General features: G+C 37.1%; 1 protein-coding gene and 1 long non-coding RNA gene across 3 annotated transcripts in view; one reads left to right on the top strand and one right to left on the bottom strand.

The window, feature by feature from the left end:
* LOC116089386 overlaps positions 1–8150 on the top strand; it is a 40496-nt gene extending 32346 nt beyond the window's left edge. The window contains exon 2 of the long non-coding RNA XR_004118310.1: positions 8014–8150. This is a non-coding gene — a long non-coding RNA (uncharacterized LOC116089386). The remainder of the gene's footprint in view (positions 1–8013) is intronic.
* Rtl4 (retrotransposon Gag like 4) overlaps positions 1–18864 on the bottom strand; it is a 368261-nt gene that overhangs the window by 13678 nt on the left and 335719 nt on the right. The window contains exon 1 of one of the 2 annotated variants that reach the window (XM_031368952.1): positions 7322–7613. The exons of the other annotated variant lie outside the window; for it this stretch is intronic. The gene's annotated coding sequence lies outside the window, so the exon portion shown is untranslated. Of the gene's footprint in view, positions 1–7321; positions 7614–18864 lie in introns of those variants that run through there. 2 annotated transcript variants of the gene reach the window in all.

The following is an 18864-nucleotide window of genomic DNA, read 5'->3' as shown; positions in this document are numbered from 1 at the left end:
CCCGCCTTCTGGTTATCTCTAGCGCTACCTGCCCTTGCTAAATCTGACTGGATCCTGTCCTCCCTGTGATCCTCGATGTGTCAGAACTCCTAGGACTCAAGCTGTCTCTGTGATCCTGTGATTCTGGGATCCTGTAATCCTGGGCTTGTTAGATCACCTAGGAGTGTGGTTTTCTCTGTGTCTTGTGGGACTGGCTGCAGAGCTTGCCCCCCCAAAGTCTGCTCATAATACTAACCCAGACAGACCGGAAGGAACCTGAGTCTCTTGGCTGGTGGAGTTCTTGTGTGCCTGGTCCCACTAGTCCCAGTTACCGGCTGGTGGAGTTCTTGTGTGCCTGGTCCCACTAGTCCCAGTTACTCCCAGTGTTGGGATAGATGATGGTTCCTGCTCACCTCTGATCCTGGTTGTGACAGAGTGCCTGGGAGTGGAGCTTCCTCGTTTCTCCTCTAAAAACCCCTTATCCCATTCCCCTTCACCCTACTTCTATGAGGGCGTTCCCCCACACATCCACCCACTCCTGCTTCCCCATCCTGGCATTCCCCTACACTGGGGCATAGAGCCTTCATTGGACCAAGGGCCTCTCCTCCCATTGATGTCCCATTGATGATGCTACATATGTGGCTGGAGCCATGAATTGCTCCATGTGTACTCATTGGTCGGTGGTTTAGTCCCTGGGATCTCTGGGGGATCTGGTTGGTTGATATTGTTGTTCTTCCTATGGGGTTGCAATCCTCTTCAGCTCCTTCAGTCCTTTCTCTAGGCTGCAAGTACCCACCTTTTTTCGTATTTTTAATAAATCATATTTCCAATAACATCTAATTTGTTATATACAATGCTGGCCTAAAATTTGTTTTATTGGGTATATAATTTACCAAACTAAAACGTAGTTACATGAAATGCATAGCTAATGCTTTTGTTTTGGAGACAAGGTTTCACTATATAGCCTTAACTGGCACAGAATTCACTATGTTGACCAGGTTGGCCTCTGAACCTACAGAGATCCACCTGCTTTTGGCTCCAGAGTGCTTGGGTTAAAGATCTTCATGACCATACCTGGCCTTAGTTGATGGTTTTTGGCAAATATATGTATCTATTTAATACCACCACAACTGACTCTACTTCTGTGAAAAATAAACATTAATAGTATGCATAAAACAAAGAAATAGGCTTGGAATTCCTACTAGATGGACCATCTGTAACTGAGAACTATGTAATACTATTGTGCACATCTTTGCTAAGGACTGAGTTTTCAGTCACTACAGATGGTAATATTTTAAAGCACAGCCATGCATTAAATGAGAGTTCCATGAATGTCTCCAAATATTTCTACATAAGTATGAAGCAAAAATTAATATCTAAATGTAGCTTCTGGCCAACCAGAATATACCCTGAGCTTTGCCTTTTGATTGATATCCAATAGCTACTGTTCTTGGACCACAAATGATTGAAAAAAATTCATTCTTCATAGAGTAAATTGAGATAATCCCTTTCTTAGTGTTATATGACATACCCAAGCAAGAAGTTCTGGTGATGTACTTGTAGGCAGAGCAACAGAAAGATATTTTTGTCTAGAATTCCTTGCCTGTCTCCACTCCCCTCAGACATGGAACTATGAGCTAGTCTAACTAGGTAATCATGGGAGACTGGAGGAAAATCAAAGAGCATCTAAATATGTATTTCATAGAAGGACAACAGATGAGGACTTCCAAACTCCTTCTCAGCTTGGTTTTCACATTCACAAAGACCTATCAAAAATTGTCCATCTGCCAATGCTTTTTTTCTATCTAACACTCTCTAGCCATGACATGGTACTGTATGTTCTTAGAATAGTGCTTACTTCAACTGACAGCTTTTTTTTAATAGACCCATCAGGAGTGATATATCTTTAATTCAACTTCACACTTTAAGTGTCTGTCAGACTGTCAAGTCATTGTAACTTCTGTGAGGATGTGTCACACTGTAAAGGAAATTGGTTGTAGCATGCCACTAGACCTCAGAGATTCAGTCTTCAGGAAGTTTGAAAATTATTTCAGAGTGACATATTCCAAGCCACATGATCTCTTATGTTCATTGAAAAACAGCAATTCAAGAAAAAAAACTAGGCAAATGTATGTATGTTCATTTGGTTCTAGAGATAAACCTGCATTTCTCAAAAATCAAAATGGAGTCAGTGCCCTTAGGGATGCTTACAGCTGTACTCCAACAGCACATTTAGAGTAAATTAGAGGAAATTTAGAGGAGAGGTGATGGAGTGTACTGGGTGCCTTCAAATTCGTCATTGGATATGTAGAACAATTGTGTTCCTCTCTCCTTCATTTTCTTTTCCCAGTGATTCATTTTAACTTAAAGTTGTTTTAAAGTAATTGGTACCATTATACACTGTTTAATCAGTTATTTTCATCTACAAATATACTTTCAGCAAGAGCTATCATTTGAAAGTGACAAAAAGGAAAATTATCCAGCCTCTGTATTATCTCAAAACAAAAAGTTCACTTATTATAGATTATTCCTCAAAGATTATAAACATCATGGAAGTGGAGTCTTACTGGCTCTAAAGAAGTTTTGTCCTGCACTATTTATTATAAGCCCTATAGAGTCTATAATCAACAATGATAGAAGTGATTTTTAATGAGCTATTCAGGTATGTTCATCACTGAAGAGGAAAAAAAGAATACTGAAAATCACCCAGCACCATCAAAATAAATATAAATATAAATATAAATATAAATATATATTTTTCATAAAATATTCTCACAGCAAATTCTTAGGCTGACATTTTATATATGTCAGCCTAAAAACCATTCTCTGGGGTAGAATGTAACTGAGTGGTAGATTATGTGCATGATGCCAAGGGTTTAGTCTCCATCAACTAATACATAAATAATGAACCGTTAGGAACTTACATGTATGGCTCAGTGGTATAGGATATATAGTGTTCAAAAAGCCCTATGCTCAATTTATTTTACCTGAGAAGCAAGAACTCTGAGTCAAGGACCTAAAGGATGGGCCTACTTTCATGGTTCTGAGTTCAATATAGTTAGATTCATCCAGAATTAATTATGTTAAAGTTCTCTAGCAGCAGATTCCATTATTCCTTAAATGGTTTGATTGTTTGGTGCTATAGTTTATCTCATTGAGGTTAATATGTTGGATGTTTGATTCTCAATATAGTGGTGTCAAAGTGCCAGAACCTTTAAGAAATGAAGTTAGAGTATAATGAAATGAAGGCTTTTTTGGGAACCACATTATTTTCCCACAAGAGTACGTTGCTATAAAAAAAGTATGGCATGCCTCCTTTCACTCTCAGGTTTTCTATCTTTACAAGTACTATATCCCATTGGATGCATGGCCACCATGATTTCATATTCTGTGATGTGATATAGCAAAGTAGACCTTCAACTTAGGGCAAAAAGTGATGAACTAGATAGTTAACATTACATCTACTTAATAATAATTTGAATCAGATCTATTTGTTGATACTTTAGAAATCTTTCAGCTCTAAAATCACAGTGTCCAATGAACTTACAGTCATAAAGATGAGTGAAACACTAAAAAGGCAGAAATAATCAAAATAATGACCAATTAGGTACTGAATTGCTGAGGTACCATGGCCTTGCCTATAAAGTTATAGGTAAGGGCTTTCAGATCACTTAAACAATGAGGCTAGTGAAGACATAGTCCTTGGCAGGTATGCATGCCAAACGTGACAACACATAACAACATTGCCTAATACTACCATGACTATTTATTTATTTATTTATTTATTTATTTATTTATTTATTTTGGTGAGTATTTACTTTGAACCCGACTAACCTATTCCATCTACATCAATAATTTCATTTAGTTATAAAAACAACCTAATAAAGTCACATATATCATCATTTTATAAGGATAAAAATAATTTTGAAAGGCTAATTGAATTTCCTAAGACCTTATAATGAAGAAATGACAAAGTTCAAGTCAACCCCATGTTACTCTAATTTAGAAGTTTCACAAACTAACAATTATATTGGACTGCTTGACCAGCGATTAATAAATACAGTAGAATTGAGCAAAATAATTTGTTAATTTGTGAAAATTCCTTTATTTCCCTACTTGTTCTCTTTTATGGTTTCAATAATTGATCATTAAAATTTCATGTGGTAGAAGCTCAGTTCCTAGAGTTGTGGGAGTGAGATGGTAGAATCATGAAGAACACAATCTCATAGAAGAAATCTGGGTGATGGGGTTTCTACTGTATAAGCATAAAGGAACATTGATTCTGCTCCCCCAAATCATCTTGAATCTCAGCAGGATTAAATTTGGCTTTACAAGTTTAAGTTATTAAATGTTTCCTGTTTTCTGTTAGGTACAAGACACACCCCCCCCTCCATTTAATGCCATGTTGGGACATAGCCAAAGAAGTACTCATCAAAACAATGGTATCAGGTTCAAATTTCTTCAGGCACCAGAATCATAATTCAAGTAAATTCTTTATTTGATAAGGTTACCCAGATCATGTATTTAATTATTGAAACACAAAACAGATTAAGACAATCTATCTGCATTCCTCTGTCCATTGTGTACTAGTTCATTGATGTTTAGACTTTTCTCCAAAACAGTTATAGGAGAGATAGAAAAGTAGGCAGAAGCTACTGAACAACAAGATGTAAGGTGTATGTGGTGCTTTATATAGGAATGCCCCTTGTGGTGATTTGAAAAGGTATGGCCCCTACATATTCATATGTTTGAATTCTTGGCCCATTGGGAATGGCACTATTTGGAGGTATGGCCTTGTTGGCGTGGGTGTGGCCTTGTTGGGTCACTGTAGGGGCAGGCTTTGAAACCTCCTATGCTCAAGCTATGTTCTCTGTGGCATACAGTCTCCTTCTCCTGTCTGTGGATTAAGATGTAGAACTTGCAGGCCATTTCTAGCACTATGTCTGCCTGCATGCTGCCATATTTCCTATTGTGACAATTAAATGTTTTCCTTTATAAAAGTTGCCATAGTCATGGTGCCTCTTCACAGTAATAAAACACTAATTAAGGCACCCCACATAAGCTCATATTTTCAAATCTTTGGTTTTCAGTTACTGGAACTGTTTGGGAATGATTAGAGGTATGTCCTTATTGCAGGAGGTATGGCCTTGTTGGAGGAGGTATGGCACTAGGGATGGGCTTTCAGATTAGGATATAAAGTTTTCAGTTACTGCTCCAGCATCATGCTTGCCTACTTCCCACCATGATGATGATAATGGTGATGATAATGGACTAACCACCTAAAACTGTGAGTCCCAACTAAATGTTATTTTTTGTAAGAATTTCCTTATTCATGGTGTCTCTTCACAACAATAATAAAGTAACTAAGGCAGTTTATATGTAGGATTGGATTTAGTAAATTTTAAAGATGAAAATTGGTGACCATCTCTATATACTACAATTGACATGTGAAAGACATTGATTATCCATGTTGTATAGATGACAAAGTCAAAGAAATCCACTATGGAGGTCAAATGACCTAATTGCGAACCCTGTGTTTCACACATAAGCTCCCTTGTGTCTGGCAGCAAGCATCTTTGTTTAGTGCTGCCTTTGTCTGACCCATGAGGAAATGGTTAATGCGTTGAGCTGACCAAAGGAGAGGGCTAAAAGCTTTACAAAACAACAGGTCTGGGGTTACATGTCAGGTTTAGGTTGTGAAAGTAGCAGAAATTTGCACAGGAATGTCCACAATGTAAACAGAATACTCTCACTTCTCAAAACTGGAGAAAAAGTTATTTATCAGGGGTTGCCAAGAAATTTTATGGCTATTCCAAATACCTTACTTATTTATACAAATACACATATAAAATAGAACAACAACACATTATATTTGCTTTCAGAAATATTGTTTTATGTTCCCAAGGAGACTGGCAATTTTAGCAGACCTACTGATTTCTCTAAAGTAACAGTCATGAACTCCCATTGGCTGAGAAGATGAGGCTGCTACACTTTCAGGAATTGAGATTTTTTGATAGTGAGGTATAGGCTGAGAGATTCTTTTTTTACCCCCAAATATCTATGGCTCTTCCAGTTCACTCTATTCTACTTTTGTATTTCATTATTAAACATGTCCAGTTTTCATAAAGAGGAAATTGAATAAAGTTCATTAAATAGGAGGAGAAACCTCTAGAACAATGTTTATAATACAGTAATATGCAAAATAATTAAATATTTGAACACAAACACCTGATAAAGACCTTTTTAAAATGGACAAAAGAAACAGACAACCTGTGTTTAAATAACCTAATGAATTATCCTTAGGGAATGCCTAAATTAGAGAAATCTGTTTTAATCTTTGTTTATGCTTCTTCAATGATTCATAAGATATGATCACCTGACTTATTTGTGATATATTTTCTTAGCTTCTTCTGTAGAATACATTTTCCTTCTGCTTTCTCTCTGTCACCCTTGAAATTTCCCCCTTCTCTTCTCTCTCCATTTTATACCCTAAGTGAGCTCAAATGCTAAGGCAGACAGTTACTGGTGATGTGTCATGAGGTCATGGAACTGTTAGTCTTTTCTTCCTTTATTCCATGTTGAAATTACATTTTCCTACAATGAAGACCAGAATGCTATCTTATTAAACTCTTGAGAAGAATAGAAATTATTCTAAAGTTGCTGCAGTCACAGACACTTTATCAATGCTGAATTTTTCTCCCTTTGAAAATGTCTGGATGCATGACTGACATTCAATCTGAGTAATTTCTGAAGATTACAAAAATGTGCAAAGGATTGTGAGTGTAGAGGGAGGCTAGGTAGTGGTGATGATGATATGATAGCTTAATAATAGTTTAGCTGATGCTGAAAGGAACCAAGGATCTGGACACGGTGTTATTGACAACAATCCTGGCATTCACAAAACCTAGCAATATTAAGAGTCATTCTGAGGTAATAGGGAGACTGCCTCATATCTGCCTCCATCAAAAAAAACAAGGTGACTCATTGTAATGATAGAGTGCCCAGGCAATAAATAAGTTTCTAAAATTCTACTAGGTTTACTTCTGGATTATACTCATACAACAAGCTTAAATGTAGCTGCTCTGTCTCAAAAGCAAGTACATACCCAACTAAAATGAAAAAAATCAGAGCTGCTCTTGACATAACAGAGGTGGTCCAGTGTGAGCAAACATCTGAGACTCCAAGTTAAAAAGGCAGGTAGATAGACAGACAGATGGACAGAAACAGACACAGAGAGAGAAGACAGAAACAGAGAGAGAGAGAGAGAGAGAGAGAGAGAGAGAGAGAGAGAGAGAGAGAGAGAGAGAGAGAGAGAGAGAGAGAGAGAGAACTCCCAACTTACCAGAGTAGAAACTCACAAGCTGATAGATACTTCAACAAGAATCAACGTGGAGGTAGAAAGACCAGAGCTTCTGTTCGTAAGTTCTCTGAGGGTCAGAATGGTCATGTGTGAATGAACTTTTAGGACACTCAGAATGAGGACACTCCCACCCTTTTGTAGGTTGAGCTCCACCAACGCCTCCAGGTTCTCACAGTGAAGATCAGATGGAGAAAAAGAAAAAAAAAAACACCCCTGGTGTTATCAGCATGTGAAGGGGGAAAGTAACCATTATGAAAGCAGCAGAGCGTTCTGTTCTTTTTTAACAAGGCATGCCCTGAGGAGAAAATATTTAATCAAAACCTAATTCATTGGATTTTTATCAGCACTTAACCCCCCTTGGCTACTGGACATACAAAAACCCAGTCTTCTCCAGATTTCTATGTAAGTAAAGGTAAATATCAAATTGTAGTCCTCCCTGAAGTTTGATGTAAAGGAAGGAAGATAAGCAAGCTCAGTCCTTACCAGCTATTCTCTCTCGCATAAAGGGTAAACAAAAATTTAGGAAGCACTTGTCACATTTACTTGCCATAGGTACACGCTAACCAAAAGATTGGGGACTAATTACTAAATTATGGAATATTTCATCTGCCTCATACATTATCAGTACATTACAAAAGTATTACTTATCTCAGTTTCTTTTGTTTCCTTTTTAGAATGAATGTTCAACTCAGAACAACAACAAAAAGACCAGAAAGACAATGGAAAGAACTCCAAATGCACCAGACCCACCCAGAAATGCATGAACTTAAATTGAATAAAAATTCTGTTCTTAACTGAAACAGGGGGTTATTCCTAAAGCTATGGCCTATATGTGGCTTAAATTCTACCTGGGCTGCCTTTTCTGGCTTCAGTGGGAGAGGATGTGCCTAGTCTCACAGAGACTTGATATTCCAGGGTGGGGAGATACCCAGGGGGACCTCCATCCACCCAGAGAAGAAGGGGAAGGGTTTGGGGAGGATTTTGTGTGGGGGTGATGAGGAGGAAGGGGGCAGAGAGTGGGATGTAAAGTGAATAAGTAAAATAATAAAACTAAATAAAAAACAAAATTCTGCTATTGCCTATGGACATGACATGTTTAGCTGCTTCAGGTTCTTGCTATGAGCTCCCTGTTATGATGGACTTGGAATTGTGAGATAAATTAAATCATTTGTTCCCTAGGTTACTTTTGGTCACAGTATTTTCATTTTAGCAACAAAATCAAACCTAGAATAATATTTTATGATTATATCAATTACCTGAAAAAATATTTTAAAATCATTAATGAAAAAAATGTTTAAAAATTGAAAACTAAACCAAACCAAACTGTGACTAATATACCAAGGACATTATAGGAAATGTGACATGTGACGAGAAAAACCTATGAATCACGTAGAAAGTCTAAGGTATGACAAAATAGACATGTTAACAGATTTGCAACTGTGTAACTCATGTTCAAAGATTACATGTCAATGGGTAAGCTAAACAAGCTGCTCTTACCACCTTGAGAATATAACAGTGGATATGAGAAGCTGAGAAGACTAATCAGGTGGGAGGAAGGAGAGCAGATGTAGTGTGGCCTGTGCTCTCTGTCAGAGCAGATCATCAGCTTGTTTTCTCCCCTGAAGACCCCACATTCTGAAGGCCTCCCAGGAGATCCACTGCTGCCAGGGTAACAGGTCTCCCACGAGACTTGCAGTAACCCATGCATGCAGGAGGCAGGATCCAGAAAGGGACACCCAGGCTAGTTAATGCCAGAGATAACCAGGTGGCAAGAGGCAAGTGCAAGACCATAAGCAACAGAAGCCAATATATTCATTCTGGAACCATCAGAACCCAGTTCTCCCACCACAGTAAGCCCTGGATACACCAACACACCTGAAAAGCAGGGTTGCCCCAAATATAAGGGCACCCACATTCATAAAAAAACTTTACTAAAGTTCAAAACACACATTGAACCCCACACAATAATAGTGGGAGGCCTCAACAGCCCACTTTCACCAATAGACAGGTCATTGAAACAGAAACTTAACAGAGACACAGTGAAACTAATAGAGGTTTTGAACCAAATGGATTTAACAGATATCTATAGAACATTTTATCCTAAAACAAAAGAATTTGCCTTCTTCTGAGCACCTCAGCACCTTCTCCAAAATGGACCACATAATTAGTCACAAAACAGGCCTCACCAGACACAAGAAGATTGAAATAATCCCATGCACCCTATCAGATCACCACAGACTAAGGCTAAACTTCAATAACAATAAAAACAACAGAAATCCCACATACCCATGAAAACTGAACAACTCTCTACTCAATGATTACTTGGTCAGGGAAGAAATAAAGAAATTATAGACTTCCTGGAATGCCCAAGCCTGATGACATTAGTGTGAAATTCTACCAGACTTTGAAAGAAGAGCTAATACCAATACTCCTCAAACTATTCCATAAAATAGAAACAGAAGGAACACTACCTACTTCATTCTGTGAAGCCACAATTACTCTGCTACCTAAACCACACAAAGACCAACCAAAGAAAGAGAACTTCAAACCATATTTGCTAATGAATATCAATGCAAAAATACTCAAAAAAATCTAGCAAACCAAATCCAGAACACATCAAAACCATCATTTACCATGATCAAGTAGGCTTCATCCCAGGGATGAAAGGTTGGTTCAATATATGGAAATCCATTAACATAATCCACTATGTAAACAAACTCAAAGAAAAAAATCACATGATAATCTCATTAGATGCTCAAAAAGCATTTGACAAACTATACCACTACTTTATGTTAAAAGTGTTGAAGAGATCAGGAATTCAAGGCCCTTACCTAAACATAATAAAAGCAATATACAGCAAATCAACAGCAAATATCAAATTCAATGGAGAAATACCTGAATCAATCCTACTAAAAGTAGGGACAAGACAAGGGCTTCCTACTCTCCCCATATTTATTCAATATAGTACTAGAAGTTCTAGCTAGAGCAATAAGACAACAAAGGAAAATCAAGGAATACAAACTGGCAAAGAAGAAGTCAAGGTATCATTATTTGCAGATGATATCATAGTATACTTAAGTGACCTGCAAAATTCTACCAGAGAACTTCTACAACTGATAACTTCAGCAAAGTGCCTGGATATAAATTTAACTCAAACAAATCAGCAGCCTTCCTTTATACAAAAGATAAATGAGCTGAGAAAGAAAATAGGGAACCAACACCCTTCAAAATAGTCATAAATAATATAAAATATCTTGGGGGTAACTCTAACCAAACAAGTGAAAGATCGATATGGAAATAACTTCATTAAAGTCTCTCAACAAAGAAATCAAAAGAAGACCTCAGAAAATGGAGAGATCTCCCATGCTCATGGATTAGTAGGATTGACATCGTAAAAATGGTCATCCTACCAAAAGCAATCTTCTGATTCAATATAATCACCATCAAAATTCCAACACAATTCTTCAAAGGTATGGAAAGAGCAATTTTCAATTTCATATGGAAAAACAAAAAACACAGGATAGAGAAAACAATTCTTAACAATAGAAGAACTTTTGGAGGAATCACCATCCCTGACTTCAAGCTCTACTACAGAGTAATAGTGATAAAAACAGGGTGGTATTGGTACAGAGACAGACAGGTTGATCAATGGAATAGAATCGAGAGCCTAGAAATAAAACCACACATTTATGGACACTTGATTTTGACAAAGAAGCTGAAAATATACATTAGAAAATGAAAGCATCTTCAGTAAATAGTGCTCCTCTAACTGGCTGTCTGTATGTAGAAGAATGAAAATAGACCCATATTTGTCATCTTGCACAAAGCTCAAGCCCAAGTGGATCAAGGACCTCAACATAAAACCAGATACATTGAATCTAATTGAAGGGAAAGTGGGAAAGATCCTTGAATTCATTGGTACTGGGGGAAATTTCCTAAACAGAACTCCAGTGGTTCAGGCTCTAAGATCAAGAATTTATAAGGCAAAGCACATAGTCAGTAGAACAAATCTGCAACCTACTTATTGTGAAAAAAAATCTTCACTAACCCCACATTTGATAGAGGGCTAATATCAAAAATATACAAAGAATTCAAGAAGTTAACCTCCAAAAATCCAATCAACCCAATCAAAAAATGGGGTATAGAGCGAAACAGAGAATTCATAACAGAGGAATTTCATATGTCTGAGAAGAACTTAAAGAAATGTTCAAAGCCCTTAGTGATCATGGAAATGCAAATCAAAACAACCCTGAGATTCCACCTCACACCAGTCAGAATGGCTAAGATCAAAAACTCAGGTGACAGCTCATGTTGGAGTGGATGTGGAGAAAGAGGAACACTCCTCCATTGCTGGTGGGATTGCAAGCTGGTACAACCACTCTGGAAATCAATCTGGAGGTTATTCAGAAAACTAGAAATAGATTTACCTGAAGACCCAGCTATACCAATCTTGTGCATATACCCAAAAGATGCTCCACCATACCACAGGGGCACGTGCTCCACAATGTTCATGGTGGCCTTATCTGTGGCAGCCAAAAGCTGGAAACAACATGAGATGTCCCACAACAGAAGAATGGATACAGAAAATGTGATTCATCTACACAATGAAATACTATTCAGCTATTAAGATAGAGTACATCCTTAGTTTTGCAGGCAAATGAATAGGCCTAGAAAATATCAACCTAAGTCAAGTAACTCAAACCCAAAAGGACATGCATGGTATGTACTCACTAATAAGTGGATATTAGCAAAAATTACAGAACACCTAGGATACAATCCACAGAATTCAAGGTTAACAAGCTGAAGGGCCCAAGTGATGGTACTTCAACCCCTCTTGGGAGGAAGAAGAAATCAATCATGGGAGACAGAGGGAGGGAGGGAACTAGGTGGGAGAGAAGTAAGAAGGAGAAAAAGGGAACAAGATCAACAATTGAGGGAGGGCAAAGAAAAGAGAAGACATGAGGGCCAGCAGAATGAATGGAAATATAAAACCTTGCAGGGGGACTGGGGGGGACCCTCTAGAAAGTACTAGAGACCTAGGAGGTAAGAGATTCTCGGGGCCTTAGATGGAATGCCCAAGATGGAACTTGTAGAGTATTTCTCCAGTAGAAAGACAGGGCATCATGTGGAGGGATGGAGTTTCTATCCCACAGACAAAAACTCTGATCCAGAATTATTCCAAAAAGAACTGCAGGGACAAATATGAAGAAGAGACTGAGGGAAAAGCAGTTAAGTGACCATCTCAACTTGGCATCCATCTCAATGGGAGGCCTAGGACCTGACACTGTTACTGATGCTGTGGTGTGCTTACAGACAGGAGCCTAGCATGCCTGTCCTCTGAGAGGCCCAACAAGCAGTTGACTGAGACAGAGGCAGATACTTACATCCAACCAATTGACAGAAGCTGGGGACCCATGTGTTTGAATTAGGGAAATGATTAAGGTATTTACACCTTCCAGAGTTATATGGATCAGATATGACGAAGGGAGACCTCCAGAGGACTAGATTCCAGAGAATCAAACAAAAAATATATCTTGATGATACTGAAAATTTGTTTTGAGATTTATGTATGACAGAGTATACAGCCTTGGTGAATTTCCTCTTCAGACGTGCTAAACTGGCCTGCTTGAACTTCTGATGTCCTGGACTTCAGCTGGATCCAGTCAAGACACAGACATCAGAGACTAATAAATCCTGTTATTCCTATCCTTTCCTCCCCTTCATAATATCTCAACACCCATGTTCAGCTTGAAGAAGTTATGAAGAGTCATAGACCCAGTTCCCTAGGCTTTGGGGCTGGAGATGGCTATTAATAGGTTATCTTTCTAGGGAATGTAAAAATGGTCATATTTAGAACAAGGAGGAAATAGCCAGAATTGATTATATAGCCATAATCTCATTTGATAGAAATCTTTATAATTGTTACTAACTTAAAGTCATAAGTTCTTATTTGGTACAGAATTTATTTTGATACAAAATCAAAGTTATCATTGGTATAAATTTCTTCTATTGATACTAAATATTTGAAAGTACAGGGCTTACACCCAGTCCTTCTTTTGCTGCTATTATAAACAGATCTGAGATGTTTAAGCCTGTGATTTTAGGGCCAAATAGCAAATTCATGACTCTGAATTTATTGTTAGGGTGTTTTCAAGATTTTAACTAAAAATAGCTGAGAGTAGTTAATAGACAACAGTCCAGTTTACTTTACATAGACAGTTGGTTTTCAAAAACATCAGAAATCCACAGAATGTGAAGTTTAATGTTATTTATTCATTGGTTGAGACTAGTCTGTGCCTGACAGCTTTCCCTGTCTTAGATTCAAAGAAGAAATCAAGCATCTTGAGTTACTCCAGTTGTGGTGAAACAGCCACCAGGCAAGAATTGCCTCTTTATCTACAGACAAATATTGTCCAAAGTAAGGGCCCACTTACAGGCTTAGGACAGCTTAATCTGCCTAGAGAGAGTAGGTGAGTCCTAATTTTCCTGTTTCTCTTGTCTGTCAAGATATTCATGGGGCAGAAGGTTGAAGACCGGTGCTCTAACGTTTTGAAGTAAAGTACTATCTAGGTGTTTAGCAGTCTCTATATTGGCTAAATTTTGGAAGCTGTCTTAGGCATCCTATATATTTTCAATTGTTATAAGTCATTCTTGGATTTCCGACGGGTTCAAAAAATACATAGTCCCCTAGACCAGTCCAAGCTTTTTACTTTGAGAGGATGGTTTTCAGATGGGATCCAATCTAAAGCCAAGACATAGCCTGGTGCAAAGTTTTTCTCTTTTAAGTTAGGATAGAAGATAGTATTCAATTTTATTGGCAAAAATGTTGGACTGGGTGTTAAATCTATCTTGTACCATATAATTTACAATATGTAATAGTTGTGTTCAATTTATATTTTGAGAGAAAGTTTGTTTTTTGTTTTTTTGTTTTTTAATTAAACCGAAAGGGCGACATGTTGCAGCATTTTCTCTGTCCAATCACATTAGGGCAGTGACAGGTCTGTGATTGGACAGGAATAGGGAGGCGGAGCTAGAAGTTTAGGAGTGAGGAGGTCAGAGGTCAGAAGAGAAGAGGAGAATCAACATGGAAGCAGACGAACAGGAGGACAGTCCAGGCCCAGCATGGTTTTAAACACACACAAGTAGTTAAGGTTTTCACAAGGTTAGAATAATTGGGTTAAAACATTTTTTTTTATCATTTGGCTCTGAAATTATTGAATTAGCATCTTATAAACTCTGATCTTATTAATATATAAACCTGATTGGCTAATTAAGCTATAAGAGTCATGTTTCTACTGGGTAACTAGGCACTAGATGACTGATTGTTGGGTGTGTATAGCATTGCATGTAAACATCTAGCTGGGAGAAAATAGCAGGACCCCACTGGGACATAGTGTTGTGGTCAGCCAGTACCAGCGACACTGGAAAAGAACATGGTCCAGCAGGCCAGGAAAGATTGTGGGGTGATCTCTTTTTTAATATTTCCTGTAACAATGGAAGAAGCTGAGGATGAGGCTAACCCCATAGGTAGACCAGCAGTCTCAACTAACCTGGACCCTTGACATCTCTCAGGCACTCAGTCACCAACCAGGCAGCATACACTAGCTGATATGAGGACCCCAACCCATATACAGCAGACGACTGCCATCTGGCCTCAGTCAGAGAGGCTTTAAGCCCCAGAGAGTGTGGAGCCTGGCAGGGGGTGGGCTATGGGTGGGGTTGGAACATCCTCTTGGAGACATGGGGGAGTAGGAATGGGATGAGGAACTGTGGGAGGGTGGACCAGGAGGGTGGTAATGGTTGGACTATTAAAAAAAAAAGTAAAAGTTTTTAAAAAAAAGGAAATCTTTAACCTATTTGCAGTCACCAGGCCTCTCCTGGAATTCTATGCAACAACAACAATAAAAATAAAGATCATTGATATTTATTTAAAAACTAACGTAATATAGGAAAATAGCTAGTAAGCAAAGTCTTCAATGTTCCAATACATGGTTTGGACATTATTTAAGGTGAAATCAATTACCTTGCTCTGGTTTTTATATGTTATATAGACACATTCATATAGCATGCTCTATGCCACTCATATGTATCATTTGTCATAAGTAGTAAGCGGAAGCAAGGTCTCTTTTTTTAACCTAATTGCATATATATACATATATATATAAATACATATGTGTGTATATATATATATATATATATATATATATATATATATATATATACCAAACTGTTTTATGTCAGAAATGGAATCATTGGAGAATATACTGCATCTATAATGAAGATTATCTTTGTTGAGTTAATACACTACCAAAGTTGGTGAAGGAGTCTGTGAGCTTGACTATATGACAATAGAAAAAATCTCAAATTATAAAGCCAATAGAGTAGGGAATCAATAGACTCCTTTGTTCCAGTAGATGACCCCATACATATGGCAACACTAATTAGACTTACTGGGTTATCAAGAACAATAATAAAATGAGGATATGAAATTGGGAGGGAGTCATGTTAGAGGTGACTTGAGGGAAACTGGATAGGAAAAAATGAGTGTGGATATGATCATGTTTCATTGTGTCTTTGTACAAAATTGTCGAGAATAACTAAAATTAGTGTAAGAATTCAAAAGAGATAATGCTAGGGCTACACATACAATGTAAGAAGAAACATAAATAATAATGACAGGGGATTTTTCCAAAATTAATGTCAGGCATTAAATAAAGATCTAGTAATCATAAAGATCACCAATTAAGAAAATATCCTCCCTCCAGGATTAAAACAATCTGATTACAGGTCAAAGCAATAATCTGATTATAGGGCTTATTATTTTCTGACTTCAGAAATTCAGATATAGTTTTTTTAAATGACAGGGATGATTCATGCTTATTCAATGGCAAAGGTAAGAGTTATAACAAGGTTTTTCACAAAATCTGCTAGCAAGAAGAGGTGGAGTAAAATATTTAGTGTTAAAAGAAAATTTCCACTCATCTACAATTCAGTGCCACAAAAGCATCCTTCTAACGTGAAGAAGAACTTGACACCATGTATATAAGTAGACATGCTTGGCAAGAAGTATTTATTGAGGGGGAAAGTTGTATTAGTCAGAAGGAAGAGTGATGGTAACATAAAGTCATTCTTTTTACTTAACTGTGCATGCATATGTATTTGCTTGAACTAAATAGAAACGATGGAAAGAATGGGAAGGATCAATTACAATACTAGTTACAATAGTAATTCAGTAATAGTAGTTACAGTACTTTCTTCTTAGAAAGCCGTAAAGTCATACCTCATTGCAACTTAAAATGGACTTTGATTCACAAATATTCATCCTGCAAACTAAAACAAACATACGAATTGTTTAAAAAGAAGTATTCACATAAAATGTAATACAATAAGTACAGAAGGATAAGGGAATTGTATATATAATTTGTTAGGGAATTGCAAATGAAAACAACAAATGAGGTATTCCTGAATGTCTGTCCAAAAGGGTTGAACAAAAAATGACGGGAAATCCTGAATGCTGGCCATGATATGAAGCAACAGCAACTCAATTTTTGAATACACACAACAGAGCTGCTTTTGAAAGCCATTTGGCAGGATTTTTTTTTTAAAAAAACTTAACATCCTCTTACTATGTCAGCTAAGATTTGTCTTCTTTGTTATTTCCCTAGGGAAATTAAAGTTTTGTCTATACAAAAACATGTACACTCATATTCTGGCAGCTTTTTTCATAATTTCACTGACCTAGACATAACCGATATGTTCTTTGGTAGGTGAGTACATTATTTGGCTGATACATCCAGATATTGAAATATAATTTAGGACTAAAAAAAACAACTTATAAAGCCATTAAGAGGCATTAAGGAGACTCGCATACAGTGAAACAAGCCAATATGAAAAAAAGTTCTACATATCATATGCTTTCAATTGGATACATTCTAGAAAAGGAAAATCTGAGGGAACAATAAAAATATCAATGGCTGTCAGGCAGTGGGCCAAAGGGATAGGGGTTGAAAAAATGGATCACAGAGGAATTTTCAGGCATTGAAACTAGTCTATGTTAAATTAAATATTATGGTGATACATATGTCATTATAGATCCATCAAAACCCATAGCGTGTTTAAGAGTGAAACTTAATGAAAATTAAGGAGTATACATGATAATAACAAGGTAAGTGTATTGATCATAACAAATCCATCACTGCAATATGGGATGCTGAGAGTGGAGGAGGATGAATATGGTGAGAGGGTACACAGGAAGTACCTGTACTCCTCAATCAGTTCTGTTATGAACCTCAAACTATTTTGAAAACTAAACTACATTCATGATCATTAGGTAAATCCAGATGAAAAACACAGTCAGACATCCTCATGCACAGTTAGAATGGTTATTGCTAAAAACATACACAAAAAAAAAATTGCAAAGGTTAATGCTAGTGGTGAGAAAGGAGAACTAGTTCAGTCAAAAGAAAAAAGTATATGATGATTGTACCAAAAAGCAAAATACTAAAATAAAACAGGAGTTGGAGGTGCATCTCTGTGGGAGAGGGCAGTGATTGCCTAGCTTTGTAGCCACAGGTATTATCTTCAGCAATTTAGAAAAAACAAAAGTAGAATTACTACTTTTCCAGTTTTTCTACTTTCAGGTATGTAGCCAAAAGGAACGAAATATACATTTTGAAGAAACGTCCACATACCATGTTCATTGCATCCCTACTTATTGCTTCGTTATAATTGGATCAATACATTTGTATATTGGTGGAGGAAGGAGAGAACCATGAATCAAACAAAGGGAATCTTGTTATCTTGGCAAGATGTACACAAGTGGAGGCCACTATGAAAACTGAGTGGGCACAGGGGCACAAATGCAGCATACTTTCATTCACACACAGAAGCTGAAAAGCTTCATCCTGTGGGTGAGAATGCAGTGATTATCAGAGTCTAGGAGAGGAAGCAGGTGGGCGAACAAAGAAGGAAGTTGATTAATGGGTGATAAAATTCAGTTGGAAAGGACAAGTAAGTTTGAGTATTTCACAGAATACTAAGATAACTATAGTTTCCAGAAACTTATTTTATATTTTTACAGAGACATACAGGAGAAAAAAATGATGTTAGATGCCTAACAAATATGATAAGAACTACAAATTACTCTAATTTGAGGATTCCACATTGTATTTTGTATTTATATTTAATTATCACACTGTATCCTATCTACATGTATAATTATTATGTTTCAACAAAATTAAAACTCCTATCCAACTATAAAATGTGTTATTTTCAAAAACAGTAAATATATTTAATGTCATCTATATATAATTTTTGCCTAACTGCTCAATATGCTAGGAGAAAACAAAACTAAAGTAGTTTAAATCCTGGTTCTAGGTCAGCATATCGGTATTAGTGCTTTTAACTTGCTTCTCACATGGGGACATTTTACTAAATTGCTACCCAGTCTGTTTCAGACTTGTTGCAATCTTAGTAAACGTGTGTACATGGAAGGTTCACATACTGGGCATAGATCCAAAAAGTTC

The sequence above is a fragment of the Mastomys coucha genome, chromosome X (genome assembly GCF_008632895.1).
Source record: "Mastomys coucha isolate ucsf_1 chromosome X, UCSF_Mcou_1, whole genome shotgun sequence".
NCBI lineage: Eukaryota > Metazoa > Chordata > Mammalia > Rodentia > Muridae > Mastomys > Mastomys coucha.
This window is presented reverse-complemented; position numbering and strand designations above follow the sequence as displayed.